This window comes from Hippopotamus amphibius, chromosome 5, assembly GCF_030028045.1.
Source record: "Hippopotamus amphibius kiboko isolate mHipAmp2 chromosome 5, mHipAmp2.hap2, whole genome shotgun sequence".
NCBI lineage: Eukaryota > Metazoa > Chordata > Mammalia > Artiodactyla > Hippopotamidae > Hippopotamus > Hippopotamus amphibius.
Window position 1 is genome coordinate 44,088,215 of NC_080190.1, and position 13,007 is coordinate 44,101,221.

The 13,007-nt window shown below is 33.4% G+C and overlaps 1 protein-coding gene across 17 annotated transcripts in view; it reads right to left on the bottom strand.

Annotated features, from left to right (window-relative positions):
• Positions 1-13,007, bottom strand: part of PCDH15 (protocadherin related 15) — a 764,244-nt gene that overhangs the window by 459,230 nt on the left and 292,007 nt on the right. The gene's annotated exons all lie outside the window — the stretch shown is intronic.

A 13,007-nucleotide genomic window follows, 5' to 3' on the forward strand; every position in this document is an offset into this window, starting at 1 on the left:
GTCTTGGTGTTACATGGGATTTAGTCTTTTTCATAATTTTTTATTATTCTGCTATACTAACCATTTTTCCCTCAGCTTAAAAAATACGAGTACTGGCATCCATTAGAATGGATATGAGGTATATAATTATTATCCTAAAAAGATGGTACAAACAAAAATAAAATTTAATAAAACATTTCAGCTAAAAAATGTTTCATAGTGAAAATAAAGTGTATTTTACTTTAAGAATTAAATTATGGGAAGCATGATTGGAAGAAAGTGGAGACTGCTAGATATAATTAGAAAGTTCACTGCCATTGCCATTTCTAGTATTCAATGAGTGTATAGAACATACCCAGAACCGTAGGTTTCATTTTACATCTCTGTATCCTTTCATTTTCAATAACTATCTGAAATTAATTATTTTTTTCCATTGAGGAAACTAAGTGTATTAAAAATTATTCAATTTTCTGTGATTATGCAGATAGGAAGTTGTCATCCCAAAATCAGAACCTGGGTCACGGTGATTCCAAAGGCTGTGTTCTCTTCTCTTAAAACTCTACCCAGCACATGATTATTTACTAAATTGTGAATCAAGATGATAATTTAGAGCAAAGAAGCAAGTGTAACTTTTTTCAAATTAGTAATAATACTATTCAGATTAATGGTGTTATTTACTCCTTACTCTTCCTTTATGTATCTGAGCTCTGTCATTCTCTTGCCTGATGCATTTGTATAATATGGTGATTAAGCACTCAGTTTTGGAGTGAGACTGCCTTGGTTTCTCACTTAGATCTGCCACTTATCAGCAATGAGATCCTGGCAAATTAATAAACGTTTCTCTGTCTCAGTACTTTCTCATCTTATCGTGTAAAATGAAAACAATACACACTAATAATTTGAGTCTGTGTGTAGGTATAAGTAAGTTTTAAATAAGGTGTTTCACTGAAAACACTTAGCATTCATAAATGATAACTGTTAGAATTAATCTACCATTATTATTGTAATCTGTCCTGATTCCATTCAACATCAGGAGATATGGTGCTACTAAACTGGCAAGAAGATCTACGCAGAAATCTATGAACAAATTTTAGATAAGAACAAATTTAAAATTAATCTGGTGTCAAGTTAGTTCCTAATGAGTATGCCTAAAAATCAAAGAAGAAAAATAAATACTAAAATTATTCAAAATCTAAAGTATACAGACTTAAGCTTTAACCAGGACATAATTTGTGATATACTTGGTAACATCAATAGTTATGAAACAACTTGATTCTTCCTGAACCCAAGGTTGTTCCAACGGCTAACATTTACCTTCCTAAATTGTGAATGGCATTTTAAATTTAGATTTATGAAGCATCCTTTAAAGTTTCCTATTATTAAGAACTTAGAGAACTTGATCAAACACAATTTATTCAATAGAGGGTGATTCTCTTGGTATCCCTTGCATTTGAGCTTCATAAAACTGTGCATGTAGACAAATCTTGTTGAGAAAAAAAGACATTTGGTCAAAGGGGAATCATATTAATGTTACTTAATAAATATGACTAGTTTTTCTGGGACTTGAAAAGTAGGGTAAAGATTCTTAAGCAGTGTAATAGTCATATCCAAATAAATACATAATTTCCCCCTAGAGTTATTGAAACAAGGGCTACAATTCATATAAATACATAACTTCCCCCAGAGCTATGTAAAAAGCACTATAATTCATATAGCTCATATTTACCAAGTCAAAAAAAAACTTTCTTTTTTTATCATCACTGTTGTGTCAACTTGTATGATTTATCACAATAATCTGGAAAGCTTTTACTCCTTTCTTAAAATACTTTACCAAGTATAAGCTTCTTCTCAAATTTAACTCAGAACAAACTCTTACTCTCTAACTCATTCTTATTTCAGGAAAAATCAAAGTGAACATATATGTTAAATGATACTTTCTTGTTTCATAATTGTGCCATTTTTGCTTCATTGAGAAGTGTATTTATAGAACTCCTACAATGTGGCAGGCACTGTTCTACTCAAGTGACAAAACAAAGTGCTAGCTCTAATAGCAATTCAATTCTAATGGGGTAAATATACAATAAACAAACAAATATATATGTATAATATCAGGTTTAAATAAATCATATAAAGGTAACTCGCTTCAGACTATCTTTTAAAATTAAAGTTATAAAATATACAGGTGACATGCTATACACTAAAATCCGTGGGCTTTTTTTTTCTTTCCTATTTTAAGATTTATTACATGTACTCATTAAACCCTATCAGGTAGGTGTTCTAATATTTTCATTCCCAGTTTTTACATGAGGAAACTGAAACACAGAGAAATTTTATTTCTTTTAAAGATAAATGCAATTTAAAAAATGGTAAGCTGGCTCTAGGATAGTTGGACACGAGTTATCTCCAGTTTTTGACTATTATGGAAATATCATCAACGAATCTTCTTGTACATGCTACTTGGAGGACATCTGTACCACAAGAGCAGAGCTGCTGAGTCATAGGGTAACTACTTGTTTACCTTTTGGACAGACTACAAACAGATCTCCAAAGTAATTGTCCCAATTTACTCATCTATTAACAATGTATGAAAATTGTGATTACTCTGTATCTTTACCAAGACATGGGATTGCACTTCTTTTCAATTAAAAGCTTAATTTGATTTAAAATAAATAGATAGAATTGAAACTCCATTTTGATAGGTGCTATGATCAGGGAATCACTTGTTACAATTTGCTTCCTCTTTGTGGCTGTTTTATTAAAAAAATATATATTTTTTTTAATATTGACTTTGTCTTCAGCAAACTTGCTAAGCTCATTTATTAGCTATAATAATCTACATGTAAATATTGCTGGGTTTCTACATATGCAATAATACCAGTAAGGAATAATGAGAATCTTATATGTCATATCTAAATAAATGTGAAATTTCTAGTTTGTTTCTGCTTTTATTGATTTTAAGCTCAACTACATTGTGATTAGAAAACATACTCTGTATAATTTCAGTCATTTGGAATATGCTGATACTTCCTTTATAGCCTAGCATTTGGTAAATTCTTGTAAATGTTTCATGTGCTTGAAAAGAATGAGCTGTGCAGTTGTTGGGTACAGTGTTCCTTCCATAAGAACCTACGAGGTCAATTTTGCTAATTCCATTGTTCAACTCTTCTATTTTCTTACTGTTATTCTTCCCCTACCTATTTTGTCAGTTACTGGGAGGGGTTCTGCATAAATTGTGTATTGCTACCATAACAAATTAATATAAATTTAGTGGCTTAAATTAGTATCCATTTATTATCTCACAAATCAGTTAGAAGTTGAAGGCATGTCTCACAAAGCTAAAATCAAAGTGTTGGTAAAGCTGGGTTCCTTTCTCAATACTCTGGGGATAAATTCAACTCCCAATTCATTCAGGTTATTGGCTGAATTTGTTATTTTTGCCATTGTAGGGCTGAGGGACCTGATTCCATGGTAATTCTCAGACGCAGTTCCTTTTCAGTACTAATTTGCTCGTATTCCTTGGCTCATGGCTGCATTCATCATTAAAACCAGCAAAGGTGGGTTGAGTCCTTGAATCTTTCTCACTCTTTAATTCTCTTTGATCTCACCTCTCTTTCTGCGTCATATTTTCCACTTCCTCTTCCTTTGACTCTCTGTGACTCAAGTCAGAGAAATTTCTCTCCTTTTAAGAGCTTGTGTGATTAGATTGGGCCCACCAGGATAATCCAGGATAATTTACTGATTAACTTCCATAACCTTAATCATCTCTGCAAAGTTCTTTTGCCTGGGATTAGGACATGGGCATCTTTGAGTGGCTCATATTCTACCTACTACAGGTTTTAAAATATCCCTCTATGATAATGGAGGTTTTTTTTCTCCTTTAATTCTTCCAATACCCACTTTATTATTGCTGAGGCCATGTTATTAAGTGCAACTGAATTCATAATTGCTATAACTGTCTGGCAAAGTGAATCTTTACCATTATGAAAAGTTCCTTTTATTCTCTACCAATGCTTTTGGTCATGAAGTCCATTTTGTCTGATAACAGTACAGCTACAACAGCTTTTGTACAGTAACTGCATGGAATATCTACTTCCATCATTTTATATATAAGACTTCTGAATCCTTATATTTAATTGTGTTTAATATCAACAGCCTACTTGATATTAGTTTTTAATCTAGTCTGAAAACTTTTGGCTTTTAATTTATTTTCCCCTTTATATTTTTTTTGAAGATAACCATGATAAGTTCTTTTTTTCATTGAGAAATAACTGATGCATAACATTTTATTAAATCTGGGTATACAACATAATGATTAGATAGTTGTACATACAAGTATACCTCAGAGATATTGTAGGTTCAATTCCTGATCACTACACTGAAGCACATATCACCATAAAGTTAGTCACAGAAATTTTTTGGTTTCCCAGTGCATATAAAAGTTATGTTTACACAATACTGTAGTCTATTACATGTGTAGTAGTATTATATCGCCCCAAAAATACTTGAAGTAAAAAGTAATTTATCTGAGCCTTCAGAGAGTCACACCTTTTGCTGGTGGAGGGTCTTGCTTCATTACTGATGGTTGCTGAAGACTGGGGTGGCTGTGGCAATTTCTTAAAATAAAACAATAACGAAGTTTGCCACATCTATGGACTCTTCCTTTCATGAATTATTTCTCTGTAGCATGATATGCCATTTGATAGCATTTTACCTACAGAACTTCTTTCAAAATTGGAGTCAATCCCCTCAAACCCTGCTGCTGCTTTATGAAATAAGTTTATGCAATATTCCAAGTCCTTTGTTGTCATTTCAACACTATTCATAGCATCTTTACCAAGAGTAGATTCCATCTCAAGAAACCACATTCATTGCTCAGCCATAAGAAGCAACTCCTCATCTGTTAAAGTATTATCATGGGATTGCAGCAATTCAGACACAGCTTCAGGCTTCATTTCTAATTCTAGTGCTTTTGCTATTCCTACCACATATGCAGTTACTTCTTCCGCAGAAGACTTAAACCTCTCAAAGTCATCCATGAGGGTTAGAATCAACTTCTTTCAAATTCCTATTAATGAATCATGAATGTTCTCAATGGCATCTAGAATATAAATCCTTTCCAGAAGGATTTACTTTCAATTACTTTGCCAGGATCCATCAGAGGAATCACTATAGCAGCTATAGCCTTATGAAATGTATTTCTTAAATAATAAGACTTAAAAGTCAAAACTTACTCCTTGATCCATGTGTTGCAGGCATGAAAATACCATTAATCTCATTGCACATCTCCATCAGAGCTCTTGGGTGACCAGATGTATTGCCAATAAACAGTAATATTTTGATAGGATTTTCTTTCTCTGAGCCGTAGGTGGGCTTAATATATTCAATAAACAATTTTGTAAACAGATGTCATCCAGGTTTTATTGTTCATTTTATAGAGCACAGGCAGAGTAGATTAGCATAATTTTTAAGGGCCTTAGGATTTTCAGAATGGTAAATGAGAGTTGGCTTCAACTTAAAGTCACCAGCTGCATTAGCATCTAACAAGAGAGTTGGCCTGTCCTTTGAAGCCAGGCATTGACTTCTCCTCTCTGGCTATGAAACTCACAGACAGCATTTTTTTCCAATACAGAGCTGTTTCATCTACAATGAAATTCTGTTGTTTAGTATAGCTACCTTTGAGAGCAAAGGAAAAGCTCTTGAAGGAAATTAAAGTGCTACTCCGGTGAACACATAAATGATAAGAAAGTGAAACAGCCTTTCTGCGGATATAGAGGAAGTCTAGTGCTCTGGATAGAAGATCAAACCAGCCACAACATTCCCTTAAGCCAAAGCCTAAACCAGAGCAAGGCCCTAACTCTCTTCAAAGCTATGAAGGCTAAGAGAAGTGAGGAAGTTGCAGAAGAAAAGTTTGAAGCTAGCCATTTGGTTCATGAGAGTTAAGGAAAGAAGCCATCTCCATAACATAAAATTTTCAAGGGGAGGCAGCAAATGCTTATGTAGAAGCTGCAGCAAGTTATCTAGAAGATCTAGCTCAAATAACTAATAAAAGTAGCTACACTAAACAACAGAATTCCCCTTTACTTTTAATGTAATTTTTGAACAGGATGAATACTCTTATTTTGAATATTCTTATTAAGTGTTCATATTTTCCCTACCTATTCCATGTTTTTTTCATTTGTTCCCTTTATTTTGTTGATTAGTACGTATATTATTCATTATTTCATTCATGTTCTAGGCAACAAAAAACATTAGACTACATTTGTCAATTACCTCCTGGCTTATAACTAGTGTTCTTATGTTTTAAGCATATATCTTTACATGATGCATACTTAAAACAAGATAGATATATAGATATATATAATCTTTTGCATCAATACCCCTCATTCTCTTACTACTCCTTTGGTCTGTTATTCTATTGAATAATCTTTCTTTAGCTTGTCTCCTTGCTTTCCAAACTACTTTGGGACAGTGGTCATTAACCCTCATTAGTGTATGGCTTCCTGTGAGAATCTGAGGAAAACTACAACTTCTTTTCCTGAAAATTGCATATGTACAAATATAGCTACTACCTGACAGATTGTTTGTTTATTCTTGATACCTACTATATGTTATTTCCCACAAGATCAAAAACAAACAAATAAACCAAAACACATCACTTAGGCAATCTTAATTTAGGTTTACCTACTGCGATTCACAAATCTTTATGTCTATTTGACATGGACTATTTCAGATCCAAAGACATTCCGTGCTGGATTGCAACAACTGATATTCTCCCCAGATTACAAATCTTCCCCAAAGTGTTCACCTCTAATATATTCTCTCAGTTGTATCTTGCCATGTTTTAAGCCAGAATCTCGAAGTTAAACTAAACAATGTATAGTGTCTACATTTTTTTCCTTTACCCTCTGCAGTTAACAGGTCTTCTTCTCTCATGAAGTTATTCACCAAAATATCCTTACTATACACCCTCTTTATCCATTTTCATTCAGTTTGAGATTTTTACCTAGCATCTCTTTTTAGCTCACCTCTTCTAAGAATTCCCTATGCAGCTATGGGAATGATGTCATAAAATGGCAAATCTGAATGCACTTGTATTGCTAGGCCATTTACTGGTCCCTTATTGCTTAAAGTTCCTCTTTATAACTGATGGTGCATTTCAGGATCTGACCCCAAGCTTATTCTTCAGTTTCATCTCCTTCCATTCTGTCCTTTCTTAATTTAAGCTTGTTATATAGAACTCCTTATAATTAAGTTAGTGGCAATCCAGGAAAATAAGGTCTACTAAGTTAAACAAAAATTAGGTGATATAGAAATAGTTCACCAAATAAATTCAAAATACCATTAGGAGACAGCAGTGCTGATAATAGACATGAAGCATGTATTTTTGATTAGTATAAGGCCACAATATAAACATCCTCATAATACAGTGGCATGAAGTTTTATTTAAAATGCTTTTTTAATTTATAGAATGTTATTCAATTGCCACTTTTATACATCAAAAATAGTTGAACACTGGCAATTTCCTTGAGTCCAACCTTATAATTACATCCAAGTTTCTAAAAACTTAAAGAAATACAGTTCAGCACATGGAGGGACATATTATATTCTTGGATTGGAAGAATCAACATTGTGAAAATAACTATACTACCCAGGGCAATTTACAGATTCAACACAATCCCTATCAAATTACCAATGGCATTTTTCATAGAACTAGAACAAGAAATTTTACGATTTGTATGGAAACACAAAAGACCCCAAACTGCCAAAGCAATCTTGAGAAGGAAAGATGCAGTTGGTGGAATCAGGCTCCCTGACTTCAAACTATACTACAAGGCTACAGTGATCAAGACAGTATGGTACTGGCACTAAAACAGAAATATAGATAAATGGAACACAATAGAGAGCCCAGAGATAAACCCATGCACATATGGGCACCTTATCTTTGACAAAGGAGACAAGAATATACAATGGAAAAAAGACAGCCTCTTCAATAAGTGGTGCTGGGAAAATTGGACAGCTACATGTAAAAGAATGAAATTAGAACACTTCCTAACACCATACACAAAAATAAACCCAAAATGGATTAAAGACCTAAATGTAAGGCCAGACACTATAAAACTCCTCAAGGAAAACATAGGCAGAACACTCTATGACATCCACCAAAGCAAGATCCTTTTTGACCTACCTCCTAGAATAATGGAAATAAAATCAAGAATAAACAAATGGGACCTAATGAAACTTAAAAGCTTTTCCACAGCAAAAGAAACCATAAACAAGACAAGGAGACAACCCTCAGAATGGGAGAAAATATTTGCCAACAAAGCAACGGACAAAGGATTAATCTCCAAAATATACAAGCAACTCATGCAGCTTTTTAATACCAAAAAAGCAAAGAACCCAATCCACAAATGGGCAGAAGACCTAAATAGACATTTCTCCAAAGAAGACATGCAGATGGCTAACAAACACATGAAAAGATGCTCAACATCACTAATCATTAGAGAAATTCAGGTCAAAGCCACAATGAGGTATCACCTCACACCAGTCAGAATGGCCATCATCAAAAAATCTAGAAACAATAAAAACTGGAGAGGGCATGGAGAAAAGGGAACCCTCCTGCACTATTGGTGAGAATGTAAATTGGTACAGCCACTATGGAAAAAAGTATGGAGATTCCTTAAAAATCTAAAAATAGAACTACCATATGATCCAGCTATCCCACTCCTGGGCATATACCCTGAGAAAATCATAATCCAAAAAGAAACATGTACCACAATGTTCATTGCAGCACTATTTACAATAGCCAAGACATGGAAGCAATGTAAATGCCCATCAACAGATGAATGGATAAAGAAGATGTGGCACATATATACAATGGAATATTACTCAGCCATAAAAAGGAATGAAATTGAGTTATTTGTAGTGAAGTGGATGGACCTAGAGTCTGTCATACAGAGCTAAGTAAGTCAGAAAGAGAAAAACAAATACCGTATACTAACTCATATATATGGAATCTAAAAAAAATAGTACAGATGAACCCAGTGATAGGGCAAGAATAAAGATGCATACATAGAGAACGGATGTGAGGACATGGGGCAGGGGTGGTGCGGGGGGAGCAAAGGGGAAGCTGGGACAAAGTGAGAGAGTAGCATTGACATATATACACTACCAAATGTAAAATAGATAGCTAGTGGGAAGCTGCTGCATAACACAGGGAGATCAACTCGATGATGGGTGATGACTTAGAGGGCTGGGAAAGGGAACGTGGGAAGGAGTCACAGGAGGGAGGGGACATGAGGATATATGTATAAATACAGCTAATTCACTTTGTTGTACAGCAAAAACTGGCACAGCAGTGTAAAGCAACTATATTCCAATAAAGAGCTTAAAAAAAAATACAGTTCAGAAGTTTTATACATACAGTTGACCCTTGAATAATGGGGGTTTGAACAGTACAGGTCCATTCATATGCAGGTTTTTTCAATAGTAAATACTACAGTACTACAAAATACATGTTTCCTTCCTCCCTGCCTCCCTCCCTCCCTCCCTTCCTTCCTTCCTGTCTTCCCTTCTGACTGTAAACCATCTACCTGTCAAGAGAAATGCAAGGAAATATTTTTCAGAAAGTGCCAACAAATTATCTCAAATAAATCACATCATGTCACAGCAGCCAAGTACATTTAGGGTGATAGTCAAGGTGATAAAAAGAACAAATTAATATTGACTAAAAAAAATTGCCAGTCTGTAAAGAGATCATTAAAGACCAGGACAAATATAACCTCTATATTATCCTGAGATTAATTTTTCACAGGGAAAAGAAAACATTGCATCTGCCTTGACTTGCCCTTGTTTACTTTTTATTATGTCAAAAGGAATTTTTTGAAATGGGATGCAGGTGTTATCAAAGACATCATTGCCAGAAAATATTTATCTTACAAAAATTACTTAAGAATGATCAGCAGCAATTAGACTGTTTAATTTGTTCTCCAAACCAACCAGACTAATTACTTAATGATAGAATTGTCCAAAAGTAATTGAGAGTCTCCAATTATCCAGAGAGAAAAAAATACTTGCAACATCTTCTGTCTTGCAAATAATTTTAAACCTTGGTAGCCAATTCATGCGCTGTTCCAGGTCTCAGTTTTCTCACAGTGAATAAGGAGAGTGACTAATCAGGACTTTAATTTTAGAAACTTCTTTTATAAATCTGTGATGATGACTTTATACCTCTCTTTTAGATTTTAATGAAGTGTAAAATATTTTGACACCAACAATCTCTTAAACCTGATTGATTTTTTTTTTTTTTGGAAAAACATTTAGATCATTCTAGTCTTAACTGCATTAACTGCATGTCTTGTACTAAAAGAAGAAATAGCATGGGAAATATCTTGCAATCTTGCACAGAGTAAAATACATTTTATTTAATTTTATTTTGCAGGCAGCACTGTAGTTGCAATATGTATATACATACACACACACACATATATATATATACATACACACACATACATATATACATACACATATATACATATGGGTATATACAAAATTGCAATGTATTTTCCCAGTGGAGATATACAGATATAGATATAGCTACATAGATAAACACATTCAAGTCAATTAAACTAAGAACTACTCAAATGAAGGATGAGAAAAATAGCTAAATTTAATTTTTTCTTATGATTATGTTTTGATGTTTAAATAAACTTTGGATTCTTTACAAAAAAATAGATATGAGAGATTATGAGCAAAATCAACAGAGGAAAATATTATCAATTCACACATTCTACATAATCAAATTGTAGAAGATATGAGCATAGTATCAGTGAGATAGGATTGCCTCAGTTGCCTTTGGGAAATGCATTCAGAGAAAACCTTAATTAGGCAGCTTTGTAAAGAAATCTTCCCTCTCCAAATAATGTGTAAGATAAAATGTTTAATATTCCTATAAATTTTATCACTCTAATTAACATTTATCCAAATGACATAGGAGTTTAGAGTTTGGAGGAACAGAAGATCAATGAATGTGTGTAGCTGGGGATGAGTATAGAAATAGGAAATGGAAGTGGGTCATGAGTTAAACTTTAAAAGATGAATAGAACTTGGAGACTTGCAATGTAGGGAAGGTTCCATTCTAAGTAAACTGAACAGTGTGTGCAAAGCCAAAGAAATTAATGTATCTGTAAGACATGAGGAAGTTAATCTGAACAAAATAAGGCATTATCAGAGAGAAATTGAAGATAAGAATACATTGACAAAAGGTCATATTATGGAAGGCCTTGAAAGTTAGCCAGTGGAGATAGATGACCTTTTTCCTGATAATAATGAGAAATTACACAGTTTTTTAATAGGAGAGTGACACAATTAAAATAGTATTTGAAAAGGTTAGTTTTCAGCAAGGTACTGAAAAAAACTGGAGAGGGGGAGTAGCAGTAGTCAAATTACATAGGGTATTTTGAATTCGAATTGAACATTATAAATTTCTTTATGAAAAATGAACTAAAGACATGTATCCAAGAACAGTTAAGTATGGTACAGGAATCAATTTTAAAATTAGATCTGTTGCCTAAGATAACTCATGTATCAATTTATAATCAAAGCTAGCACTCAAACGAAGTAAAATATCATTCAAAAAGTATACTTTAGATGCTAAAATAAGATGCTAAAATATTTAATCATGTAACATGATTAATTACATTAATTAGCATTTGTCTGTTTTAGCAGAAGCCTGTTAAGTAAAAGTAGCTAAAAAAGGTTGAGCATTGACTGACCAGTAACTTCACCTGTTAAACTTTAAAAAGTTGTTTTTTTCTTTGATAATACAATCTAGAAAGTCTCAGATTACAAGAAACATCATTTTTTCAACTTTTAGTGAATAGAAGAATGTTGAGGTAAAAAAGATACATTTTAAATAACTTCAAAAAGCATGTAGGGCTTCCCTGGTGGTGCAGTGGTTAAGAATCTGCCTGCCAACACAGGGAACACGGGTTCCGGCCCTGGTCTGGGAAGATCCCACATGCTGTGGAGCAACTAAGCCAGTGCACCACAACTACTGAGCCTGCACTTTAGAGCCCGCGAGCCACAACTACTGAAGTCTACGCGCCTAGAGCCTGTGCTCTGCAACAAGAGAAGCCACTGCAATGAGAAGCCCACAAACAGCAATGAAAAGTAGCCCCTGCTCTCCACAACTACAGAAAGCCCACGCTCAGCAATGAAGACCCAATGCAGCCAATAAATTAAATAAATAAATAAATAAATAAATAAATAAATGCAAGTAGAAGTTATAGGCCCAATGCTGTGTTTAATACCCAAATTATACTGATTTCCTCCTATAAACAGGTATATAGCTTTTAAGATTGAAAAAAAAAGACATCATGGAGGTAAAGATGATTTGCTAAAGTATAGGCTATTAAAAATGTGGTTCATTTTTTGTGTGACTAAAGTACACATAATATTTGATATTAGAGGTACTTTAGAAATATTTTATAATTTACTGGAATTACAAAAAATTAATAGAGTAACCACTATTTTTAAAAAATAACATAAAAAGTGTTCTTGGCCCATGGATTCTGGTTCAAAGGGAAAACAAAACAAAGCAAAACAAAAAAAAAACAAAAAAGCACATTTTAATGAAAGCAATAATACTACCTTTTAAATTTTTAAATAGTTTGATGAGCATTTTCTTATAAGAATTTAGTTTTGATTTATATTTAAATACTTTTAATATGCCAGAACTTGATTTTAAGTTTGAGGAAATAACTTTAAATTAATAAAATCTCAAATACATATTTTCTTCTAGTATTTAATTACTGCTACCACCTCAGAGACACGCACACATAAAAATTAGTTTATCTCATTTTTCAGAGAATAAATAGCTCCTGTTGAGCCTCAGTAAGCATGTATGTATTTAGATTCAGGCACTAAACTGTCAAAGATGATAAAAAATACCAATATTTTGGCATTATAAATAAATCAATTTTTTCCTGTAGCAAAGTGAATTCCTGAAACCTTATCAGAAGTCACTCAGA